Source organism: Staurois parvus, unplaced genomic scaffold (genome assembly GCF_062004578.1).
Source record: "Staurois parvus isolate SC_StPar_1 unplaced genomic scaffold, SC_StPar_1.0 ptg000037l, whole genome shotgun sequence".
NCBI lineage: Eukaryota > Metazoa > Chordata > Amphibia > Anura > Ranidae > Staurois > Staurois parvus.
This window is the reverse complement of record NW_028317833.1, coordinates 453,787-481,404: the sequence shown is the minus strand read 5'-3', so window position 1 is coordinate 481,404 and position 27,618 is coordinate 453,787. Positions and strand designations below refer to the sequence as shown.

The 27,618-nt window shown below is 45.9% G+C and overlaps 1 pseudogene; it reads left to right on the top strand.

Moving 5' to 3' along the window:
• Positions 1–15,490, top strand: part of LOC149470593 (uncharacterized) — a 48,359-nt pseudogene extending 32,869 nt beyond the window's left edge.
• Positions 15,491–27,618: the final 12,128 nt, after the last annotated feature.

The window sequence follows — 27,618 nt, the reverse complement described above, 5'->3', positions numbered from 1 at the left end:
AAATTGTAAGTTCCGTATTTTTCGCTTATTGAGGGAATATGGAGCGGCTGGCCCTGTATTCCTCCCGTCGCAGCGTTAGGATACCAGGCCGGCCGCTCGGTTGCTCTCTGCAGCAGATGCTGCTCCTCGGTCCAGCGGTGTCCTCATCACCGCTGGTTTCACTTACCGTCTTCTCTCCCCGGCGCCGGCATCCTTGTTCAAACAATTTTATTAACAATAAACCAGAATGACACAAACAAGGAGACATTACTAATGTACACTGGACATTGAAGTGGCAGTAGGACATAAAAAATGAATGAAGGTCACAGTGCAAATGTCTATACATTTCTGACAGAAACAGGTAGTTAAGAGTTGATAGCAAATGACGTTATTGTTTTGGCCAATCAGAGTAGTGTCTTGCAAGGGCATTAAAGAAATAGGGGGAAGTTTGGAGGGGGGTCAGGCAGGGGTGTAAGGGGGGGAAGGGGAAGAGGAACAACAACGATGACTCCATGAGCATTCATCAAGTTTACAACAGCCCCTACGTGCTGCGTACGAAGGGCTATTGACAATACCCATGGCGCACAATACACAAATCAAGGGAGAAGGAGTGATTCGTCAAAGTTAGGCGGGAGGAAACGCTCTACCAAGGGGCTCTATATGCGCAAGAATTTAGGGATCCTGTCAAGAATTGTGGCTTCCACCTTTGCATGTATCATGGCTTGTGTTATTCTGGTTTTGACGGCCGCGATACTTAGGGTGGGGGATTTCCAGGATTTCGCTATAACCTGCTTAGCTGCCGTCATAACTTGCATAAGGAGCTTGAATTGCGAATTGGAGATGCCAGGGGGGCATTGAATGAGTAGGGCTGTTGTTGGGTCGGGTCGTAGAGTGATAGTGCTAAGTGTAGATATCATGGTGAAAATTTCATCCCAAAACATTCGGGCTACTGGGCAGTCCCACCACATATGGTAATGTGTTCCTGGGTCCGTACAGCCTCTAAAACAGTTGGGTGAGTAATTAGGGGTAAATTTTGCGATTCTTGCTGGGACCAAGTACCAGCGGGTTAAAACTTTATAATTTGTTTCCAATGCTACAATGTTCTGTGAGGATGATTTTGTGTTAGCCCAAATGTGGTCCCAATCAGATGGGTCAAATCTCTTACCTAAATCCATTTCCCACCTATGGGTAAACAGAGGGGGGGACGTGGTAATCAAAGTAGTGAAGAGTGAGTATAAGCAGGAGATAAGCCCACGTCTATGAGGGTCTTTGTAACACGCTCGTTCAAAGAGAGACATGGCATCTGGCCGATTGGTTATTGTAGCGTAGGGGGCGTAAAAGTGTTGTAGCTGCAAGTATCTGAATATCTCGGAAGCTGGGAGGCTATGCGTTTCCCGCAGCGAGGCAAAGGATTTAAACTTATTCCTCTGTAGGAAATTATGTGTACGGAGCAAATTAGCAGAGGACAAGGCTTTGAATAATAGGGGTGTCTGCCAGGCCGGGGGAAAAACTGGGTTTCGGAGAAACGAGAGCATAGGATTATGTAGTGATTGGAGGAGAAAACAAGTTTTCAGTTTGTCCCATAAGCATAAAAAAGTGAGAAGTGATGGGATTGGTTATAGAACGGCGGTCTATTGGCCTCAACCAGAGTAAGTTAGCTGTAGATAAGGGGTCACATTCTATCGATTCAAGCACAACCCATTGAGGGTTTATAAAGGTTGCATGATATTTAGGTAACTGGGCTAAATGCGCTGCTTGATAATATTTGCTGATGTCAGGTAGGCCTAGACCTCCATTGAGCTTAGGGCGATAGAGGGTGGAGCGAGGTATACGAGGACGAGTATTGCCCCATACATAGGAAAAGATGCGACGCTGCAGTGTGCGGAGGTAGTGGGGGGGGGGGGACTGGGACTGGGAGGACTCTAAATAGATATAGGATTTTTGGGAGGATTGACATCTTGATAACTGCTATTCTGCCTAGCCATACGAGGGGAAGGGAAGACCATTTGGTCAGAAGGGCAGAAAGATGGTATAGCATCGGAAGATAGTTAGCTGTGTAAAGGTCTGATAACTTAGGAGTCAGTTTGATTCCTAAGAAGGGGATATGACACTGTGACCAAGGAAATGGTAAAATCTGCTTCAGATGCATCAGCTCTATAGGGGGGAGAGAAATGTTGAGTGCTGTTGATTTATTGGGATTTATTATTAAACCAGAGAGCGAGCCAAACGCCTCGAGAAGCCGGAGTAGGGAAGGAGAGGAAGTCAATGGAGATGTGAGAAAGAGCAAGACGTCATCCGCAAAGAGACATAACTTATGATGTGTGCCCCCTATCTCGAGTCCCCTAACATCTGGGTTAGCTCTGATTAAGAGGGCCAGAGGCTCTATAACCAGGGCAAAGAGCAAGGGGGACAGAGGACAGCCCTGTCTCGTGCCTCTAGAGATTGGAAACTGAGCTGACCTGTGCCCCAGATACCTAATTCTGGCCGAGGGCTCTCGATATCTAAGGACAGGAAACAGGCAGGAATATTGCGAGACCTGGCTAAATTTGCCAAAAGGGATGCACGCATGATGTTATCTCCCGCTTGTCTAGTTGGGATAAAGCCCACTTGGTCGTTATGAATTAGAGAGCCAATACAAAGGTTAAGACGTGAAGAGAGGATTTTTGCTAACAGCTTGATGTCAATGTTGCGGAGAGAGATTGGCCTATAATTGGACCACTGCGTATCGTCAGAATTCGGCTTTGGGATCATTGATATGTTCACTTGCACTGTTTCATGGTTGAAGGTTTGGCCAGATAGTAAAGTGTTAAAAGCATTAGTGAGGATAGGTGTGAGGAGATGAGCAAATTTTTTATAATAAGTGGCTGAGAAGCCATCTGGTCCTGGGCGTTTACGTAGTTTTAGACTTTTAATAGCATCTAAGGTTTCGGCTGGGGAAATGAGTCGCTCAAGTGTCGCTAATTGGCACTCTGAGAGTTTCGGGAAAGAAATGGAAGTTAGAAGGGTATCAGCTTGTGCGGGGTTAAAAGGTGTGGAAGAAGAATAAAGCTGTGACAGGTGTTTATGGAAAGTCTGTAAAATGTGTTCTGGGCTACTAGTGAGGTTGCCAGAAGAGGTGCGTATCCGGATAGGTCTAGTGAGCTGGTCGAGCCTGCAAAGTGAGAGGGCCAGGAATGTATTGGGTTTATTTGCCCTAGTATAATATTTGTGCCTAGATCTACGGAGTGAGAGTTCCGCTTGATCTGTGAGAAAGAGATCTAGAGCCAATCTAGATCGCTCCAGGGCCTCACGGTTGGTAGGCGTAGGAGCCGCCTGGAAGGCTTGATGGTAACGATCATAGGTTTGCTCCAGTGAGAGACGTTGTTGTCTTTTGGTTTTATTTAAGAAGGATGCTTTGCTAATGCAAAACCCTCTCAATATCGGTTTATGCGCTTCCCATAACAGGAGAGGGGAAATATCAGGCGATTGGTTAAGAGAAAAATAGTCTTTAAGGGCTGCTTCGATTTCTAGACAGTGAGCTGGATTTGCAAGCAGGTTATCGTTAATGATCCAAGAGGATTCAGCGGGGGATGGGGCTAACGAGGTCATAGTCGTGAATACGGCGCAATGGTCAGACCAAGGGATTGGAATTATTTCAGAAGTCAGGAGCCGGGGGGAAGAGGCGGTGGTAATGAAAATATGATCTATCCTGGAGAATGACTGGTGGGGGTGAGAATAGAAGGTGTATTGGCGTTTAGTCGGGTTGAGTTCCCGCCATGTATCTATCAAAGAATAACATTGTAGTATGGCTTGGAAGGTTTGTTTAGAGGCAGGGACAGGGGATGGTTGAGGAGATTTGTCGAGAAAGGGATATATTACACTGTTAGAGTCTCCGTTAACAATTAGAGTTCCGCGTTTATGGTGGTCTATAACCGAGAGTATGTGGGAAAGGAATGGTAAGGGGTTTTGGTTTGGGGCATAGTATGCAACAATGGTAACATCTACGTCAAGGAGTTGCCCTACTAACAGGAGGTAACAACCCTCCAGGTCTTTGATTTCGGTGCATAGCGTGAAAGGTGTTGTGCAATGGAAGGCAATCAGTACCCCCCTGCGTTTGGTGGTGGCAGAGGCTGTATAGACCTGAGGATATCGAGGGCCAAAAAACTTAGGGGTGGAGTTGGGAGTGAAGTGTGTTTCCTGTAGACAGACCACGTGAGCTTTGAGTGTAGCAAAGGTTCGGAAAGCCTTATTACGTTTCTGTGGAACATTAAGGCCCTGTACATTCAGGGTAAGAATATTTAACAAGCCCATGGGGAAAGTGCATAGTGGTTTGGAGAGCATGGCACTACTGCCCGGGATGGAGCCTGACGATTTACTGTGGGGGATGGGAACGTTGCGGAGTATGTTGCACAAAGTCATGGAGTCATGTTGGGGGGAGGGAGGAGGGGTACGGTATGAGAGAGGTAACATGAAAGAAGGGGTGTAGGAGGCCATTTGAGGCCTAAAAGGTGGGTTCCCAAGGACACCCTGGATCAGGGTGGTCTAGGGAGCAATAGTAGCCCAAGTGTTATTAAATAACTAATAACACAGGGGCAGGGGTGGAGTGTGCAGGTATGCAGACCGTGAGGATGACAGCAATGTGATTAATAAATGGTGGCGAGGTCCTGGTAGAAAAAACAGGTGTATATATAAAAAAAAAAAAAATCTGAGAAAATCAGGGTGTCCCAGACTCAGATGGCACTAGCAGTACTAGTGAGACATCTTGGGTGTAGGGGTGTGGCATTGCATGCCGCCAAAGCCTAAGCTCCCAAATCTAAGCTAAAATGGAGCCCAGGAGGGGGGGTGCAGAACAATCCCCAGGTTGCGGGGCAACCAAAATTTAACAGGTAGAGGGAGAAAGGATATCAATGGTGTTAACCGCAATGATAGTCAAAAAAGTACACCGTTTGGTGTGTGTGGCAAAAAAAGGAAAAAAAAAGATAAGAGTTCAGTCCATGGTATCTTGTGAAGATAGGCCCGGAGACGAAAAACGCCCTCTTTTGTGGAGCCTGAGTTGACCTTCAGTTGTACGTGCGGGGAAGGACTTCCGCGGCGAGCAGGATGTGGACCTCCGCTTGGCGCTTTCTGAAGGCGTCGCTGGGGGATGTAGTTGTAGGATCTGCAAGGTGTCTAAAAGGTCCTCTGGAGTCTTGCAGGTGTAATCTCGGGTCTGGTATCGGAATCGCACTGCAAAGGGGAAGCTCCACCTATATGGTATAGCGTGTTGTTGAAGTACTTGTAGGTGAGGTTTCATAGCCCTGCGCTTGGAGATAGTTGAGGGGCATAGATCTTGGAATAATTGGTAGGTATGACCCTGGAACTGTAGAGATTCTGCATTATGGGCAGCTTGTAGGAGTTGCTCCTTGGTACTTAAAAAGTGGAGCTTGGCTATAATGTCACGTGGCAGACCATCAGTGCGTCATGATGCTAACGCCCTGTGAACACTGTCCAATTCTAATCTTTCGATTGGGATAGCTGGGGCAAGCTCTTGGAACAGAGCTGTTACCATTGATTGGACATCGACGATCGTTTCCGGAAGGCCACGGATACGTAGGTATGAGCACCGTGCTCGGTTTTCAAAGTCCTCCAGTCGTGTCAATAGTGTTGCGTTTTCATCATGCAGGAGATCAAGGTCATCCGTATGTGTCTGAAGCGAGGCGTCAAGACCGTCTACTCTCTGTTCTAGAGTGCGTTGTCCTAGTTCACGGATTTCCCTAGATAGCGTGGCAGTGATGCGGTCTGAGGTTTGCTTCAAAGCTTTGTGTAGCATTTTTTCAAAGCGTGACAATAGGTCAGGGGGTGTAAGGTCAGGCGTCAGGGCTTGTGCAGGGACATCTGTCTCAGTGTCAGACTCACCCTCAGACGTGCAGGGATGGCTTGGCTGTGGATCCTGCAGGGCTGCATATGCCCCTGCCGCCTGCTTGCTTCCATGAGCTGGGGGGGTGGCCATCTTTGTGGAGGCCTTTGCCAGGGACTCTTTGATTGTTTTGGTTGAAGGGGGGACCTGGTGCCGGGGTGCCCCCTTAACCATTTTGCTGCTTGTCAGGGGGGCTGTTATGCTGATCTCAGCCCCCCTGCTCTCTCTCCTCAGCCTCAACAAGTCCCCTGTTGGATTTCTCCAACAGGATCCGCTGTAGACCAGGGTGGATCAGACCCTGGGAGGGTTGTTTCGGGGATCTGATCCCCCCAGGCTGTATTGCGGGCCGGGACCCACTGCTCCTCGGCACTGTCACCCGACGGGGAGACGGATCCTCATCGGGACAGGTCCGTCCCGCCGGTCGTGCATGCGCACTCTCCCCGGCGCCGGCATCCTTAGTGTGGACACCCAGATGTGACATCATGTGGCTTCACAGCCGGCTGCCCACTGCACATGTGCGAGAAGTGTTGCGCTTTGTGAATGGCCCCATAGTCTTCTCGGACCTGTCACATGATCGTTTTTCAGAGATCACCTAAAAGTGAGCAGAGTAGGCGATAGTCTGATAAATTGGTGTAGAGAGTTCCAGAGGATAGGAGAAGCTCTGGAGAAGTCCTGGAGACGAGCATGGGAGGAGGAGACAAGGGAGCTAGAGAGCAGGAGGTCGTGAGAGGAGTAGAGAGTACGGTTTGGATGATATTTAGAGACAAGATTGGTGATGTAATTTGGGGTGGAGTTATAACTGGCTTTATATGTTATTGTTAATGTTTTGAATTTTATCCGTTGGGCAATGGGAAGCCAGTGGAGGGATTGGCAGAGAGGGGTGGAGGACACTGAGTGGGGGCCAGTGGAGGGATTGGCAGAGAGGGGTGGCAGATACAGAATGGTTAGTAAGGTGGATAAGTCTGGTAGCTGCATTCATGATAGACTGAAGAGGGGATAGCCTGCAATGAGGTCGGCCAATGAGGATAGAGTTACAATAGTCAAGGCGAGACATAACAAGGGAGTGAATAAGTTGCTTAGTGGTTTCCGTGGTTAGGAACGGCCATATCTTGGAGATGTTGTGGAGGTGAAGTCTACAAGATTTGGACAGTGATTAGATTTGGGACTGAAAGGACAGATGGGTGTCTAGGATTACACCTAGTAATCCTGTTATTGATCTTGATGGAGAAGTCAGGGGAGGGGCACGGGCTGGGGGGAATACTAAAAGCTCAGTTTTGGAAAGATTGAGTTTGAGGAAGTGGAGTGACATCCATGCCGATATGTCACTTAGTAGGTTAGTAATGCGAGAGGAGACTGAAGGGGTGAGGTGAGGAGGAGACTGCAGGAGTGAGGTGAGGGGTAGAAAGATAGATTTGTGTGTCATCAGCATAGAGATAGTACTTAAAGCTATGGGAGTTTATCAAGTGACCAAGGGAGGTGGTGTAGATGGAGAAGAGAAGGGTTCCAAGGACAGAACCTTGAGGGACCCCTACAGAGAGAGGGAGTGGAGAGGAGGAGGAAGCATTATAGGTAATGCTGAAGGAGCGCTGCGATAGGTAGGAGGAGAACCAGGAAAGAGCAGAGTCTCAGAGGCCAAGAGAGTGGAGTTTTTTTTTGAGGAGGGGATGGTCAATCATATCAGAAGCCGCAGAGAGGTCAAGTAGTAAGAGTACGGAGTAGTGGCCATTGGTTGGGATGAGTACGGAGTAGTGGCCATTGGTTGGGATGAGTACGGAGTAGTGGCCATTGGTTGGGATGAGTACGGAGTAGTGGCCATTGGTTGGGATGAGTACGGAGTAGTGGCCATTGGTTGGGATGAGTACGGAGTAGTGGCCATTGGTTGGGATGAGTACGGAGTAGTGGCCATTGGTTGGGATGAGTACGGAGTAGTGGCCATTGGTTGGGATGAGTACGGAGTAGTGGCCATTGTTTGGGATGAGTACGGAGTAGTGGCCATTGGTTGGGATGAGTACGGAGTAGTGGCCATTGGTTGGGATGAGTACGGAGTAGTGGCCATTGGTTGGGATGAGTACGGAGCAGTGGCCATTGGTTGGGATGAGTACGGAGCAGTGGCCATTGGTTGGGATGAGTACAGAGTAGTGGCCATTGGTTGGGATGAGTATGGAGCAGTGGCCATTGGTTTTAGCAGTTAGTAGATCATTAGGGCGTTTTAGTAGGGCAATTTCAGTGGAGTGTAGTGAGCGAAAGCCAGACTGTAAAGGGTGAAGGAGGTTGTTTTTGGTGAGGTGGGAGCTCAGGTGATTGTAGACTAAGTGTTCTAAGAGTATAGATGTAAATGAGAGTAGGGAGATGGGTCTTAAGTTGTTCAGGTTGGTGGGGTCCAGGGAGGGCTATTTAAGTATGGGACTGATGTGTGCATGCTTTAGAGGGGAGGGGAAGGCACCAGTAGAGAGGGAGAGATTGAAGATGTGAGTGAGGGAGCATACGATGGAAGAAGAAGGTGACCGTAGTAGTTGTGAGGGGACAGGATCCAGAAGGCAGGTAGTGAGACGGGCTTCTGAGAAAACCTTAGTGACCTCTTCGATAGTAGCAAGGTCAAAAGAGGAAAGTGTTGAGGGAGGTTTAGTATAAGGTATGCTAAGTGGGGTGGATGTCTGTGCAGTGGAGATGCCCCTACAAATTGTCTAAATCTTGTTTTTGAAATGATTTGCAATCTCGTGAGCAGTGAGTGAGGTACTGGGTGGAGGTGGAGAAAGTTGAGAGTTAGAAGTAGAGAAGAGACGACGAGGACTGGATGACAAGCTATTGATGAGAGTGACAAAGTAGGCTTGTCTGGCAGCATGGAGGGAGGAATTGTATGTTAAGAAAGCAGATTTATATCAGGTGAATGCTTGGTGAGATTTGGTTTTACACCACATTCGCTCCAGCACACGACTATGTCGTTTAAGATCTCTGGTGTGGTCAGTCTGCCAAGGTTGTAATGGTCGGGGCCTGATGCTTCATGTTAGAGGAGCAAGTGAGTCCAGTGTAGATGACAGTGAACTGTTGTAGACAGCAGTGGCCAGGTCAGGGCAGGACAGGGGAGAGATTCTGTCATAGAGGCGGTCAGTTGCAGAGTGGAAAGGAGAAGGGCTCAAGTTGTGAAGGTTTCTGTGGGTAATTGTTTGCTGCTTGGAGGGATAAGTGTTTGAAGATGAGGAGACTGTGAAGGTGATGAGATTGTGATCATAGAGAGGAAAGGGGTGTTTGTGAGGTTGTAGGGAGTGCAAAGATGGGAGAAAACAAGGTCTAATGTATTCCCATCAGAGTGAGTGGAGGACCGTATACATTGTGCTAATGCAAAAGATGAGGTTATGTTGAAGAGTTGGGATGTAGCCGAGTTGTTCACATTAATAGGGATGATAAAATCTCCGAGAATGACAGTGGGTATTTCAGAGGAGAGAAAGTAGGGGAGCCAGGTGGAGAAATCATCAAGAAAGCGGGACACGGGTCCAGGAGGCCGATAGATCACTGCAATCCTCAGAGAAATGGGAGAAAACAGCCGGATGCAGTGGGCTTTGAAAGAAGAGAATGATAGAAAGGGAGGGTTAGAGAGGACTTGAAAGGTGCTCAGTGGGGATAGAAACAAACCAACTCCACCACCTTTCCAACCACTGGGTCTGGGTGAGTGGGTCCAGAAGAGGCCTCCATAGGAAAGTGCTGCGGGGGAAGTAGAATCTGCTGCTTGAAGCCAGGTTTTTGTAATTACTAGTAGGTTAAGGGAGCGGGAGACAAAAAGGTCATGGACAGAGGTGAGCTTATTACAGACAGAGCGGGCATTCCAGAGCGCACATGAAAAATGGAGTGTGGTTTTGGGAGCACGGGGACCGATATTAAATTGGGTTGATTGCAGCTATTCCGGGAGGAAAAAGGACACCTGGTGTGGGGGTGAGATACTGGAGGACAAGGGTTTGAGGAGATATCCACAGAGGTTAGGAGAAGGATGGTGCCTGGTGTGGGGGTGAAATAGTGGAGGACCAGGGTTTAGGGAGATATCCCCAGAGGTTAGGAGAAGGAGGGTGCCTGGTGTGAGGGTGAAATAGTGGAGGACCAGGGTTTGGGGAGATATCCCCAGAGGTTAGGAGAAGGAGGGTGCCTGGTGTGGGGGTGAAATAGTGGAGGACCAGGGTTTGGGGAGATATCCCCAGAGGTTAGGAGAAGGAGGGTGCCTGGTGTGGGGGTGAAATAGTGGAGGACAAGGGTTTGGGGAGATATCCCCAGAGGTTAGGAGAAGGAGGGTGCCTGGTGTGGGGGTGAAATAGTGGAGGACAAGGGTTTGGGGAGATATCCCCAGAGGTTAGGAGAAGGGTGCCTGGTGTGGGGGTGAAATAGTGGAGGACCAGGGTTTGGGGAGATATCCCCAGAGGTGAAGAGAAGAAGAAGGGTGAGGAAAGTAAGATGGGAGCGGGATGTACATGAGCGCACATGTCTTCCAGTCCTGGTGTTTGGGTCAGCAGGAGAGTGAAGTATCAGCAGGAGGTGATGAGAGCAGTAGCAGGGAGATGGTAGCAGTGAGGGGGAGATGTACAAGTTCTAGGGTGGAGCAGAGGGTTAAAGAAGTGAGATTTTGGGAACACAGGATAGTAATATGAATAGGAGGAGTAGAGGGGATATATTACAAAGGTACATGGAGTGGGACTCAGACTGAAAATGTTTGGAAAAAAAGTTTTCTTAGTTTCTGTCATGAAATGTTGCAAATAGGTCATTTCTCTGTGTCACTGATGAGCATTGATGAGGTGTCACTGATAGGCAGCTGTGCCAGCACAGAAGGAAAGGAATGTCAATAACTGGCAAGTGATGAGCTGTGATTGGCTTTTCCCCACAATCTGTGATCAGCTGTGTCAGAAGGACCCCAGGGGGCCATGTGGGGGGCGTTATTCTGGGGAGACGTCCACGGATATCCTCCCAGAATGAGAGAGCCGCACTGCAGCCATCTTTCATTTAGAGCGCGGTCAGGAAGTGGTTAATAAACATCATCTTCCAAGTAAAGTAATCTTTTACAGCCCCTCCCCTGGATAAACTCCTCCCCCATGATAAACTCCTCCCCCTCTATCTGAACATTCTATTAAAGAAAACAATACCCCTCTAATGTAAAAGTCCTTTTTATACTTTCCTGTATCTGTGATCACATGACCACCCTGAGTCTGCTATTGTTTACTTCCTGGTTTGGGTCCTTCTTTGGGTGACCACATTGGTGCCTGCCTGACATGGACACTTCCTATTGGATGGGCTCCAGTGGGGTCCTCTCAGAATAGAGAAGAGGATGATGTCATCACGGGGGGACGGCAGAGGAGAGGTGATCTCGGGGGGAATCGCAGAGCTGGATCAGCAGTTCCCCCACCAGGACCCGGAGGTTAGGGACCTGTATGGGGGACGTGGGTGAGTATATCTGGTGTTACACCCCCCACATCTGGTGGGGGGTGTAAAGGCTTATTAGTATTGGATGGGGGAGGAAGGCTATCAAATAATGTTTTTGGGGCTCCAATAACTTTTGAAAAAGCAACTGACACAACTTGCCTTTGAAAATGACCATGCACCTGGCTCCACCCACATACTGCTCAACTACCAATGACCGTGTACCTGGCTCCACACACATACCGCTCAACTACCAATGACCAAGCACCTGGCTCCACCCACATACCACTTAATGACTGTGCACCTGGCTCCACCCACATACCACTTTATTATCAATGACTGTGCGCATGGCTCCACCCACATACCACTTTATTATCAATGACTGTGCACCTGGCTCCACCCACATACCACTTTATTACTAATGACTGCACCTGGCTCCACCCACACACCACTTTATTACCAATGACTGTGCACCTGTCTCCACCCACATACCACTTTATTACCAATGACTGTGCACCTGGCTCCAGCCACATACTATTCAATTACCAATGGCCATGCACCTGGCTCCACCCACATACCACTTTATTATCAATGACTGTAAACCTGGCTCCACCCACATACCACTTTATTATCAATGACTGTGCACATGGCTCCACTCACATACCACTCAATTACCAATGACTGTGCACCTGGCTGCACCCACATACCACTTTATTACCAATGACTGTGCACCTGACTCCACCCACATACCACTTTATTACCAATGACTGTGCACCTGACTCCACCCACATACCACTTTATTACCAATGACTGTGCACCTGACTCCACCCACATACCACTTTATTATCAATGACTGTGCACCTGGCTCCACCCACATACCACTCAATTACCAATGACTGTGCACCTGGCTCCACGCCCAGCATAAGGCAGCTCAGGCAACCATCCTAGGGTGTCAGGATGGGGGGGCGGTTATATTTGAATCTCCAGCCACTTGCTGGAGATTTGGATTGTTAACAATGCTGCAGACGTGTTTTTTCCCCACAGTGCCCACCGCTATACAGCCGGGAGTGTGTGGACTTTAGTAAATCCGAATGTCGGCTGTCATGTGGAAGTGATACAAGTGGCTGTGAAGCCACCTATCATTCCCACACCCACCACTGAGATGTGCCCCTCCCCCTATTACACCATGTGGGACAGTGGAGCCCGGTGCTGTCATGGTGGGTGTCACTGGGAAGGGTGGCGGGAGCTCAGCAGACCTCCTGTACACAGACCAGGAAGTGACATGTATGACGTGGATGACATCACTCCCTGGACTGGAGCTGTCATTCTCCGGGATCAGTGCCGGGGAATCAGCTGATGGAAGGCGGTCTGTGTTCCATCATCTGCAGTGGAACAGACAGGAGACATCCAGAGTCTAATAGACCCCGGGGGTCTCCACAAAGAGAACCTGTCACCTATATGCCATCATATAGGAGGCTATTGGTCCCCTACATGATAGCAATACACATTACAGTGCCTTGAAATGCCCCCCCATGTTGTCATGTTACAATGTATTTATTGGGATTGGATGTGATAGACCGACACAAAGTGGCACATAATTTTGAAGTTGAAGGAAAATGAGAAATGGTTTCCAACATTTGTGACCAATAAACCTGTGAAAAGTGTGGCGGCATTTGTATTCGGCCCCCCGGAGTCAATACTTTGTAGGACCCCCTTTGGCTGCAATTCCAGCTGCAAGTCTTTTTGGGGATGTAACGGAAATGACCCCAGACTGCGCTTGACTACTTCCGTTAGAATACAGCTTCCCTGTCCGAACACCGACCACAGACACCACAGACACCACAGTAGACAAAGCAAGTTATTGTTCTGTATGATCTGTAACAGTGCCACAACCGCCTATACGTGAGAATGTATGACTCCATTGTCTGGGCTGAATGTTGGGAATACTGTGCACACTTAGAAACTTTATTAATACAATCTATTTGATTAAAAAATACTGTAGATAATGCTGTACATATTCTTTCTATTCATAAGATATATTTAGTAATGAACATTAAAAATAGAAAAATACTTTATGTAGCATTTTAATTTTTTTTTTGTACAGGTGGATTGATGAACCAAGTTTCCGGTCATGTTGGTTTTCATGAATACAGCTGAGTCACATGGAAAACAAGACATATGGGTGTCTTAATTGACTGAAGTTCATTTTTGCAGTTCACTGGAAGATTCACACGGGATACAAGTCATATCTGTGTTCTAAAAGTCGTCATGGTTTGGATCCTCTTCCACATTGATCCAGCAGGAGAAAAGTAATTTCAGTGTTCTGGAAGTGACAATGGCTTTACAATAAAGTCCAACCCCAGTATACATAAGAGGAGTCATTTCAAACTACTTGTTTGGAGATTTTACAATGGAGAGAAAATATATCACACACCAGAAGGTTCACAATGGAGGGAAGTCATGTCATTGTTCTAAATGTGACAAAACTTTTACACGCAAGGGACACCTTATAGTACACCAAAGAGTTCACACTGGAGAGAAGCCATATAAGTGTTTTAAATGTGATAAAGCTTTTAAACAGAAGTCATATCTTATCGTACACCAGATTGTTCACACTGGAGAGAAGTCATATCAGTGTTCTGAATGTGATAAAGCTTTTACAGTGAAGTCAAATCTTATCAGACACCAGATTGTTCACACTGGAGAGAAGTCATCTCAGTGTTCTGAATGTGATAAAGCTTTTACTCAGAAGTCAGATCTTATCAGACACCAGAGGATTCACACTGGAGAGCAGCCATATCAGTGTTCTGAATGTGAGAAAGCTTTTACTCAGAAGTCAGATCTTATCAGACACCAGATGATTCACACTGGAGAGAAGCCATATCAGTGTTCTGAATGTGGCAAAACCTTTACAACCAAGAGGAAGCTTAAAATACACCAGAGCATTCACACTGGAGAGAAGCCATATCAGTGTTCTGAATGTGATAAAGCTTTTACACAGAAGTCAGATCTTATCACACACCAGATGATTCACACTGGAGAGAAGCCATATCCATGTTCTGAATGTGACAAAGGATTTAAAAGGAAGTCACATCTTATCATACACCAGATTGTTCACACTGGAGAAAAACCATATCAGTGTTCTGAATGTGAAAAAGCTTTTACTCAGAAGACAGATCTTATCACACACCAGATGATTCACAGTGGAGAGAAGCCATATAAGTGTTCTAACTGTGATAAAGCTTTTAAACATAAGTCACATCTTATCATACACCAGAGGATTCACACTGGAGAGAAGTCATATCAGTGTTCTGAATGTGATAAAGCTTTTACAGTGAAGTCACATCTTATCACACACCAGAGGATTCACACTGGAGAGAAGCCATATCAGTGTTCTGAATGTGATAAAGCTTTTACAGGAAAGTCAGATCTTATCAGACACCAGAGGATTCACACTGGAGAGAAGTCATATCGGTGTTCTGAATGTGACAATGCTTTTACACAGAAGTCAGATCTTATCAGACACCAGAGGAGTCACACTGGAGAGAAGCCATTTTAATGCTCTCCATGTGATAAAGCTTTTACAGTCAATGTTGGGCTAATCTATCGCCACAGGATTCACAAATTTCAGCATAGATTAAATTCTGGAAGAAAAGAGATATTAACCCCCCTGGCGGTATTCCCAAGTGTAGCTCGGGGTAAAGTTTCAGTACCACAAGCTGTAACCCTGAGCTACACTCAGGAATACACTGCAGTGTTGCTCCGGGATCCCTCGATCACTTACCTTGTTCTGCGCTCCCACAATGTCCCTCCTGCAGTGTCCCCTGTAATGTCCTGCGGCGGATGCCGGCATCTGTCATCTGGGTTCCGTCTCCTGCGAGTGTCGGGACGTACGGGGGATGGAACGGCGGGAAATTTGAAAATGAAAAAAAGTGACATTCACTAAATACACTAAAATCACATAGTATTCCATTCCTGTATCAAACCATTTCACATATATTTTGTCCCGAGTGCTTTGTCTGGCACCCTGCCTGCATTTTTACTGTTCTTTCTGCTTGGAAACTGAGAAACGTCCATGGCGTCCAAAAAGTGTCCCTTTAGGTCAAAATCGGTTTTAGACCGGGTAGAGAACAGCGATAGTAAATCAGAACCACTTGCAGAATTGAGTGATAATGATTTGTTGGGGAAATTCATCATCAGACACTGAAAACAATTTTGCGACTGAGCTCAGCGATGTGCGAACTTGGCGCTCCATTTCACATTTCAGTGTTTTTGGTTTGATTATATTATTTAATTAAATGTATTATTATATTATTATTTTTATGATTATTTATTAAATGATTTTGTGTTTCAAATTTTATCCTACCCAGGACATTTACTAGACTCGTGTTCAGATAGATTTCAGTGAGTTATTCCTAAAAATTACAGACCTACAATAAAAAAAATACATATTTCCATGCAAAAAAGTACCACTTTGAGCACAGAAATATGGACAATATCAGACTGCTAGGGAGGTTAAAGAAGTTTCAGGTGTCACAAGCAAGTTTCACATCCCCAATGTCATCCCACAAGCTAGAGAAGAAGGGAAACAATAAAATGTTACTTTAAAGGAACAAACTAAAATCTGAGCAAACTGGAATGTAATGATCGGATGAACTGAGTTTAGTGCTTATGTCCATCAATACACAACTAGAAGGGATTTGAATATTTTACCTTTTGACAATTTTTTTTAAGATAAGCATCAATAACTGAACAGCTTCCCTCATGATTCTCATCTTTATCTTTTTTATGGAGCTTTGAATGAACATGTAATGCATTTTCATGATTCACCAACTGAGTTGTGTTTCCAAGCATTTTCTTCATTTCTGGATCCTGAGGTAATACATGACCAACACTGCCTCAGTACCAGAGACTAGGATGGGGTCTATTGTCACCTTACCAAGTCTCTGAAGCCTCATTGGGAGAGTCCATTCCAGGTTCTTCTGACTATTGATACATCATCAGCCAGTCTTGAGGTCTCCAGCTAAGCCCACCTTGTCCACTCCTCCCATTACCTGTTCCATCTCCTCTCCCGTTATCAATGCTTCCTTTCCACATCTCATCTCCTCTCATGGATGACAACCTTTCAGGCAGGTCTGTGTCTGTGACACCATCTAGAAAGAAGTCTCTGTTCAGTGAGAAAACAACATCCCAAGCTGATGCAGGCCTTCCAATACTGAGTTGGGCTTTACTTGTTGTGTGTCTTACTTATAATCTATCTAAGACTTCCCTGTACAGGGTGACAACACTGCTGTGTAATGTTCCTGCAGAATGATCAGGGTTGTCCCCCTGTTACAGAAGGTGGGAAAATAACAGATCTACAGACAGGACCAACAGCTGATACAACTATGTTGCAGAGGGAACTCTGGGAATGCTAATGACAGATTGCATTACACATTCAGTTAGCAGACTTCCTGCTGTTGGTCTGATGTTTGAATTGTGTTCTGATATTTACTGTCCTGCTGTAAAAGGTGTATTGGATTTGGGGGAAACATTTCACATGGTTTCTTTCCATTAATGACACCGACAAGGGGAGTCTCACTTCACTAACAATAGGAGAGCCAATAACAGGCCAGTAACATTTCATGGTGCCTCAATGTAATTGCAGAATGTTTAATCCCCATTGGTCCAATGGATTCCTAGTCCTCCCAGATACATTGCTTCTTTTGTGGAAGGGGCGTTCTAACATGTCTTCCCTTAAATTCCACCCATAGCTGTACTTTAGGCTATGTTGCCCCTCCCCCATATCTGTAAGGGAAAGCCTCAATTTCTTCCAATACTCCCCTGGCCTTCCAGTGAGAAGAAACATTTTCTCTGGAGTGGAGATGTTTTATGCAGTGAGCCCTTCATAGACGGGATGGGGAATCTAAGTAATCTAAGATAAGTAAGATGAACCGGTGTACTGGAGTCATGGATCAGATAACCAATGACACCATTGATGGTATAGCAGAGCTGACAGCAGAAGTGACTCCATCACCTAAGGTGGTGTCACAGAACTGCATGGTGGCTGACTACCTCAGAAAATCAAGGTGTAGTCTACAATCTGGTGTCAGAGAGTGTTGTACGTTTATATTAGATCATGAGGATCTCAGAAGGAGATATCTACACAAGGTAAAGGAGTTCCAACAGTCACCTGGGTGGGGGGAAGTGGGATCCATTTTATTGGATGGGTTTAGTAATATGGTGGCTTTGCTTTTTTATGCACATGATTAATTTCACATTTTAGAACAGAAGATTACTTGAACCCTGCAAACATGTTTTATTTTCTGAAGCAGAGACCCTGGAGAATATAATTGTGATAGTTGCCATTTTCTATGTCACAGGATATTAGCACAGTTGTTCTCAAATGCATATTTTCTGTAAAAAAACATACTAAAGATCATTTTAATACACAAAAAACTCAATATATGACCCAATTTGTTTGGTGAAATATAAAATATTTTGTTGGCATCAAGTATATAGATCAGAAACATGTCAAACTTTAAAAATTGTGCGTATTTGTGAAATGGTGACAAACTTCAGTATCAGAAATTGTCCATAGGTGACGCTTTAAAAGCCTTTACAGTCATCAGTGTATATAGTGAACCATGAATGATGGCCCTAGAGTTATTCCTCTCCCTCTGGTGTGTGCAGAGATATGTACAATGTGTAGTGTGATTGATGTTTTTCTACATAACCGCACCCAACCCTGGCAATTGCTCATGTATACGGGAACTGGGGGCTTTAAAATGTGTTTTGTGTGTTTTCATTTACAGTGTGTTACTTTACACTTTTCTTTCTCTGAACTTTATTATTGCCATATAGGGGGTTAATAGCCTCGCATGTGATAACATATTTCTGGTCACAGGTCCTCTTTAAAGAAACACAAGAGGTCTATCAGACCCCTAATGTCACCTCTGGACCCCAAAATAGATGGTCAATCACAGAACATGTTTGATCAGCTCCTTGAAGACACGAATGTACATCTGCCAAATCTGTATCTGAGTAGACCATAGAAGCAGCATTAGAAAGAAATGTGAGCATGGCTTCAGTCAGGCGATGGTCCTGGTGGTCATGGTCTTGTTCTCCTTCAGGTCCTCTCACCTTGTAGATGGTGACATGGACTTGTTGTGTGGGAATGAGCAGGAGGGGCTCGGGGTTCTCTTGTACCCAATCAGCTTGTTATGGATAAAAGATGAAAGTGTCTTCTGGGAAGTTACAGGGATTTGGATGTTTAGAGGGTTACATAAGTGGGCGGGGCTGGTATTAATGAGGGGCGTGTCATATGTTAATCAGTTTATTAGCATAGATGATATAAATGGTATAAATAGATCCTTGAAATGTAAACAATCTATCTCTTTTCTTCTGTTGTTAAAGTGTCACATATATATGATGAATAAAGTTGGATGATATTTTCACCGCACAATAGCGTGGTCTGGGTTCTTCTACAACACATCCCCCCAAAAATGTCCTCTTCCAGTTCTAGGAGTCTGGTGGAATGGGACACAAGCTGATGGTATCTCTTAGGCCCCTTGTACATGGGGGGTCCGGCCCCTGTGGGTGCAATGCTGGCATTATAATACACCTGGTAGGCACAGGTACAGCGTCCAGCCCCGCTGCCTGCAGCCTGTCAAAGTCTACACTACAGCTGGACGGGCTCAATGCTGCACCACGTTTACCTCGTGTTTAGGACGCTCTGTGTTCAGGGAGAAATGGCCGCCATCCTGATCAGACAAAGCATAGAGCAGATGTAGGCCAGTGCAGTCTGCTTCTTCCCCTGTAAGTGGCACCCGACCAGAGTGACATCCCAGCCTGGAGAGGAAGTCGGGGGACACTTGGCTTCTCTGTGGTTTCCCGGTTCCTGGAGACAGCGTGGAATGAAGGGGTCCATGGAGTCCTGGGGACATTTTTTATTTTTTGTTTCCACCTTTTACACCAAATCATTTTAGTCCTGAAGATCACTAAACCCCAAATCTGATGTATTCTTTGATAGCACACACCCTATATAATCCAATGTTGGGAGTTGTCATTTTCTATGTTACATGATATTAGCACAACAGTTTATGAAAGGCAACATTTCAGGAACAATATAGTAACGTTTATTTCTGAGCACATAAATGCAATTCATGACCTATTTTCTGGTGAAATATAAAAGATGAGGATGTGCCGAGGAAATGGGATTCCCAACATGTCAAGCCGTAACACTGTGTGCACTTGGAACGCTTTAATAGCCCCTCCAGGTCATCAGTATAGAGTTACACAGGAGCACTGGTGCTCCAATCATTGCTCTCCCTCCGGCATGTGCGCTGATATGTAACGTGTGTGGGGGTCACTGTGTTCCTATGTAGGCACCCCAATGTACATGTCACGTCCTGGTCTGTGTATAGGAGGTCCGCTGAGCTCCCTCTGTCCTTACCAGTGACACCCACCATGACAGTACCGGGCTCTGCTGTCCCACATGGTGTCAGGGGGAGGGGCACATCTCAGTGGTGGGTGTGGGAATGATAGGTGGCTTCACAGCCAATTGTATCACTTCCACATGACAGCCAACATTCGGGTTTACTAAAGTCCACACACTCCCGGCTGTATAGCGGTGGGCAGTGTGGGGGGAAATAACACGTCTGCAGCATTGTTAAAAATCTGAATTCCCAGCTAGTGACTGGAGATTCAGATTCCCCCCCCCATCCTGTCACTGTAAGATGGTTGCCTAAGCCTCCTTAAGGTGGGCATTGGATTTTGGGACCTGTATATGGCAAGGCTGCCAGAAAGTCTGTCACTTGTGGTTCCTCATACTGGGGAGAAGTAGCAGAATGTGTTTTGGGGTGTAATTCCACATCTCCCCATGGCGTGTGCCAGAAATAGCTCATTAAATGACAACTTGGTGTAAATAGGTTTTGTTTTTCATTTTCCAATAACTTATGGCAATAACTGTAAATGTTCCATGGACACAACATGCCTCTCAGCACATACCTTGGGATGTATCCTTCCCATAAAGGGGACATTTGGGGATGTTTGTAAGGTCCGGGCATTTTAGTGCCTCAAGAAATGTGATCGGCAGTCAGAAAGTAACAGCGACGTAAAAGCTGCATAAATTCCATTCTATATCCCATAGTTTGTAGACGCCATAACTTCACACAGACCAATCAATATCTACGGATTCAGCTATGCTTCTACCAAAGACACGGAGCAGAATACACGTTGTACTACATTTATGAAGAAATCTGATTTTATGGTGTCACAGATCCAACCGACGCACACGCCCACAGCGACTGGCTAACCAAGGCGCGCACGTGCGGCCATGACTTGGGGTAAGAGGGAATAAGGGGGACTTAATCTGAATATATATACATACATAAGACTGGCCGTGATATACTATCATAGCCCGCACTACCTCTGGCCACCACTGGAGGGAAACTCCAATCCAATCCAGCTGACTGACCACACACACGGGCAGACAGACAATCTGGTGCACACTAAGGGTTGAGGAGCAGCCTAGCAATTAACACCCTTCTAGGATTCCTCCAGCTATCCTACAAGCTAGAACCCCGGTGTTAGTCCCTCTTCCACTGTCCACATACCCCCACACCAGACACACAATAAACGGTAGCTTGCCACCACCCAACAGATTTTGACTGGCCTGCTGGGCCACCACACACACACAGATCTCCGTCTGGCAGACCTGTCACCCTTACAATCTGCCAACACACAGTGCAATTGCATCCAGATTGGCAATGAACTTGACCGAGTATATAAAGACACTTCAATACAATACAATCTAATCTCTCCGGAGATATGAGCTCGAGCTTAAATACCCAGAAGTCACTTATTCATTTTATGATTTAATATCCTGAAAGTGGTGGTGCATAAAACATGTACAAAGTATAAAAAGTTACAAATAATACACAAAATACAAGAAGACATACAATTGGCTATTGACTATAAAATAAACGGGAATAAAACAGAAATAAAACTTTTACCCAGAGTCATCCTGCGACTGGAGCAAGTCAGAGAAAGTCAGCAATCCGTCAGTCAATAGAACGGGCTTCATACGAATCACCACGTCCATATCTCAGGGTCCTCAATTTATGGGAATATGGACTTAGGCTGGACATTACTCCTTGGCCAATCAACTTTGGGGAGTGTTCCTGTACCAGACCACAGGACATTCTGGGTACTGAAGTGCCCAAAGTCGATTGGACCAGGAACGGTTTGAATCACTAAGTCAGGGATTGAATTTCCGACACCAGCGCATCAGTCCGATCATGACAGTACCAATCACTGTTTAGCTGTCTCAATCAAGCACCATATAACCATTTCCTGCATTTCTCTGGGACCCCACATAGGCCACTAATACAGTTTTACATGCAGATGTTGCCCACAGAGTGTCCAATCAGAAGGAAGTATTTTCATCTCTCTGCAACTATTTTAGCTTTTATGAGAGATGAAACATATTCCTTTGATCTACTGATATACTTCAAAGCTCTGGTCTCCCGCTGTGTCATGAAGCCAACCCGTCTAGAGCCCTTTCCTTCCAGGTTTCCCAGGAGGTGACAAATCTTATTGGCATTTAGGTGTCACTTTCAGCCTAGAAGCTGCTCTGTCTTTTCAGATACTAATGGGTGGGCACATGTCTCTGAGTACCTATGACTGAATATATGACTGAATACATCTTTAATAACAAGGAATGAAACTAAATTTACAATTACATATTACTACCGATCACATCTCAGCTCCTCATATCTGTACATTTATGTCACATCAATTCTGAACACATCTTATATTATTATAACATGGAATGCTAAATCTGCATTGTCATATTTTCTACAGATCACATCTCAGCTACTCACATCTTACATGCACGTTACATATGGGATATGTTTTATAACAAAGTAGAAAATATCACTAGTTTTCAGAATTAAAAAATAAAAACCCCCAGTGGTGTTTAAATACCACCAAAAGAAAGCTCTTATGTCAATTTAAGTTGTGTACAGTGTAGCATGACCGCACAATTGCCAGTTAAAGTAGTGCAGTGCTGAACAGCAAAAAAAATGCCCTGATCATGAAGGGGGTAAAACTTTCCAAAGCTGAAGGAGGTTATAAATCTTGCTGTCGTCGTACACAGTTTGGTTTCATTTTCTTACATTTCACAGGCTGCTGTTCTTCTGAGTTCCACAAGGTGGTGATCACACATATACAGAGACAGGAAGTTATGTCAGTTACAGACAGGAAATGATGTAAGATACAGATGTCAGGGATGTCAGACAGAAAGTGATGTCGGGCACAGACGGGAAATGAGGTCAGGTTTATTCAGGAAGTGAGATAAGTTACAGACAGGAAGTGAGGTAAGGTACAGACAAGAAGTGATGTCAGGCACAGCCAGGAAGTGATGTCAGGTACAGCCAGGAAGTGATGTCAGGTACAGCCAGGAAGTGAGGTCAGGCAAAGACAGGAAGTGATGTTGAGCACAGATGGGAAGTGATGTCAAGTACAGAATGGAAGTAATGTCAGGTACAGACAAGAAGTGAGGTAAGTTACAGACAAGTGATGTCAGTTATAGACAGGAAGTGATATCAGGCACAGACAGGAAATTAGGTCAGGTACAGACAGGAAGTGATGTCAGGTATATTCAGGAAGTGAGGGAAGTTACAGACAGGAAGTGATTTAAGTTACAGACAAGAAGATGTCAGGTACAGACAGGAAGTAATATCATGCACAGACAGGAAATGGGGTCAGGTATATTCAGCAAGTGAGGTCAGTTAAGGCATAAAGTGATGTAAGGTAAAGAAAAGAAGTGATGTCAGGCACAGACAGGAAGTGAGTTCAGGTACAGACAGGAAGTGATGTCAGGTATATTCAGTAAGTGAGGGAAGTTACAGACAGGAAGTGATTTAAGTTACAGACAAGAAGATGTCAGGTACAGACAGGAAGTAATATCATGCACAGACAGGAAATGGGGTCAGGTATATTCAGCAAGTGAGGTCAGTTAAGGCATAAAGTGATGTAAGGTAAAGAAAAGAAGTGATGTCAGGCACAGACAGGAAGTGAGGTGAGGTACAGACAGGAATTGAGGTCAGGAACAAACAGGAAGTGAGGTCAGGCACAGACAGGAAGTGATGTTAGGCACAGACGGGAAGTGAGGTCAGGCAAAGACATAAAGCGATATCGGGAACAGGCTGGAAGTGAGGTCGGGCACAGACATGAAGTGAGGTCAGGTAAAGACATAAAGCAATGTCGGGCACAGAGGGGAAGTGAGGTCGAGAACAGGCAGGAAGTGAGGTCAGGTAAAGATATAAAGCGATGTCGGGCACAGATGGGAAGTGAGGTCGGGCTCAGACAGGAAGTTATGTCAGGCACAGACAGGAAGTGATGTCAAGCTCAGACAGGAAGTGAGGTCAGGTATATTCAGGAAGTGAGGTAAGTTACAGATAGGAAGTGATTTAAGTTACAGACATAAAGTGATGTAAGGTACAGAAAAGAAGTGATGTCAGGCACAAACAGGAAGTGAGTTCAGGTACAGACAGGAAGTGAGGTCAGGAACAAAGGGGAAGTGAGGTCAGGCACAGACAGGAAGTGATGTTAGGCACAGATGGGAAGTGAGGTCAGGCAAAGACATTAAGCGATATCGGGAACAGGCGGGAAGTGAGGTTGGGCACAGACATGAAGTGAGGTCAGATAAAGACATAAAGCAATGTCGGGAACAGATGGGAAGTGAGGTCGAGCACAGACAGGAAGTGAGGTCAGGTAAAGACATAAAGCGATCTCGGGCACAGACGGGAAGTGAGGTTGGGTTCAGACAGGAAGTGAGGTCGGGCTCAGACAGGAAGTTATGTCAGGCAAAGACTGGAAGTGATGTCGGGCTCAGACAGTAAGTAAGGTCAGGTATATTCAGTAAGTGATTTAAGTTACAGACATAAAGTGATGTAAGGTACAGAAAAAAAGTGATGTCAAGTAAAGACAGGAAGTGAGGTCATGAACAAACGGGAAGTGAGGTCAGGCACAGACAGGAAGTGAGGTCATACAGAAAGTTATGTAAGGTACAGACATGTCATGTACAGACAGGAAGTGATGCCAGGCACAGACAGGAAGTGAGGTCAGGCAAAGACAGGAAGTGATGTCGAGCACAGACGGGAAGTGAGTTCGGGTACATACGGGAAGTGATGTCAGGCACAGACAGGAAGTGAGGTCATGTATATTCAGGAAGTGAGGTCAGATACAGCCAGGAAGTGATGTCCGGCACAGACGGAAGTATATTCAGAAAGTAATTTAAGTTACAGACAGGAAATGAGGTTGGGCACAGAAAGGAAGTGATGTCAGGCACAGACAGGAAGTGATGTCAAGCTCAGACAGGAAGTGAGGTGAGGTATATTCAGGAAGTGAGGTAAGTTACAGACAGGAAGTGATTTAAGTTACAGACATAAAGTGATGTAAGGTACAGAAAAAAAGTGATGTCAGGCACAGACAGGAAGTGATGTTAGGCACAGACGGGAAGTGAGGTCAGGAACAAATGGGAAGTGATGTCAGGCACAGACAGGAAGTGATGTTAGGCGCAGACTGGAAGTGAGGTCAGGCAAAGACAGGTAGTGATGTTGAGCACAGACGGGAAGTGATGTCAGGCACAGACAGGAAGTGAGGTCAGGTATATTCAGGAAGTGAGGTAAGTGACAGACAAGAAGTGATGTCAGGTACAGACAGGACATAATGTCAGGCACAGACAGGAAGTGAGGTAAGGTATATTCAGGAAGTGAGGTCAGTTAAGACAGGAAGTGAGGTCAGATACAGACAGGAAGTGATGTCCGGTACAGACAGGAAGTATATTCAGGAAGTGAATTAAGTTACAGACAGGAAGTGAGGTCGGGCACAGAAAGGAAGTGATGTCAGACACAGACAGGAAGTGATGTTGAGAACATACAGGAAGTGATGTTAGGCACAGACAGGAAGTGATGTCTGGCACAGACAGGAAGTGAGGTCAGGTTTATTCCGGAAGTGAGGTAAGTTACAGACAGGAAGTGATATCAGGCACAGACAGGAAGTGTTTCAGGCAAAGATATAAAGCAATGTCGGGCACAGATGGGAAGTGATGTCGGGCACAGACAGGAAGTGATGTCAGGCACAGACCTGAAGTCCGGTCGGGCACAGACAGATAGTGATGTCAGGCACAGACAGGAAGTGATGTCGGGCTCAGACAGAAAGTGAGGTCAGGTATATTCAGGAAGTGAGGTAAGTTACAGACAGGAAGTGATGTCAGGAACAGACAAGAAGTGAAGTCAGGCAAAGACAAAGGGATGTCCGGCACAGACAGGAAGTGATGTCAGGAACAGACAGGAACTGATGTCAGAAACAGACGGGAAGGGAGGTCAGGTACAGATGGGAAGTGATGTCAGGCACAGATGGGAAGTGAGGTCAGGCACAGACAGAAAGTGATGTCAGGTAAAGACAGAAAGTGATGTCAGGCACAGACAAGAAGTGAAGTCAGGCAAAGACAAAGTGATGTCCGGCACAGGCAGGAAGTGATGTCAGGAACAGACAGGAACTGATGTCAGAAACAGACGGGAAGGGAGGTCAGGCACAGATTGGAAGTGATGTCAGGCACAGATGGGAAGTGAGGTCAGGCACAGACAGGAAGTGATGTCAGGCACAGACAAGAAGTGAAGTCAGGCAAAGACAAAGTGATGTCGGGCACAGATGGGAAGTGATGTCAAGCACAGTCAGGAAGTGATGTCCGGCACAGATGGGAAGTGATGTAAGGTAAAGACTGGAAGGGATGTCTGGCACAGACAGGAAGTGATGTCAGGCACAGATGGGAAGTGATGTCAGGCACAGACAGGAAGTGATGTCAGGCACAGACAGGAAGTGATGTCAGGCACAGACAGGAAGCTCCATGTGGGAGGAATTATAGAGGAGACGTTGCTGGAAGTGTGAGCAGAGGAGGTAATGAGATTGTATTTGATCATATCTCCCATCACTCTCCCTTGTGTGACACCATATTTCTCTGTCCCTCTTTGCCCTGTAAATGTCCCTCTTTTCGGTGTGATGTACACACAGACATATGAACAGACAATAGAACGGCCCAAAGTCTTCATATGGCTCTCAGATTTCCCTCAGATTTCACATTATTTCCCGTATTGAAGTGAAAACTCAGATAGAAAAGAAAAGTAATAGTGAGATCAGACATAAGTGGGTGTCACTGATCACATTGTCCCCAAACGTCACCCCACATAAACGTTTTCCCGGTCAGGCTCCGGTCACACCAGGAACTGCACGTTTCTCATGACTTCCCACATGTGAGGTTACATGCGTTCGCAGGACATTTTTATCATGGGGAAGGACAGGTAATCAGAGGAGCCAGACTTGTATTTTGCTCCCAGAGTCACATTTATGTGCATTGCATTGCGTTTACTCACATTTACATGCGTTTATGTGCTCACAAAATCAGAAGATTAAAGTGGTTGTCAAGGTTCAGAATTTTTAAATAACAAACATGTCAAACTTACCAGCTCTGTGTAATGGGTTTGCACAGAGCCACCAGGATCCTCCTCTTCCCGGTTCCCCCTACCAGCGCTCCAGGCAAGATGCTTACTTTGGGGCACTCATGTGTGCTCACTCTCGAGCCGCCTCTATATAACTATGAGAAACACAGAGCACGGTCTGACCCACCCCCACTCCCTCCTCACTGGCTGCAGTATCTCAGCCAATGAGGAGTCAGAGACCCTGGAGAGCTTCTATTTTTGTGCACAGTGCTGGATCGGGATCAGATAAGTATAAGGGGGAGGAGCATCACACTGAAGGTAAAAAACCTTCAGCCTCTAGATCCTCCCCTTTAACCCCTCGGCTACCGGACACTGTCACCCCCTTCCTGTCCGGACCAATTTTCAGCTTTCACCGCTCTCACACTTTGAATGACAATTGCGCGGTCATGTAACATTGTAGCCATATGAAATGTTTATAATTTTTTCACACAAATAGAGCTTTCTTTGGTGGTATTTAATCACCGCTGGGGGGAGGGGAGTTATAAACAAAAAAAAGAGAAAAACATTTGAAAAAAAAAGCTTTGCTTTGTTTCTATTATAAAATTTTGCAAACAGGTAATTTTTCTCCTTCACTGATGTGCATTGATGAGGCAGCACTGATGAGGTGGCAAGGATAGGCAGCACTGATGTGCATTGATGAGGCACCACTGATAGGACGCACTGATAGCCATCACTGATGAGATGGCAATGATTGGCAGCGCTGATAGGCTGCACTGATGAGATGACACTGGGGGGCATTGATGAGGAAGCACTGATATGCAATGATAGTCACTGATAGGCGGCACTGACGGGTGGCGCTGACAGCCCTGACTGGCAGCACTGCTG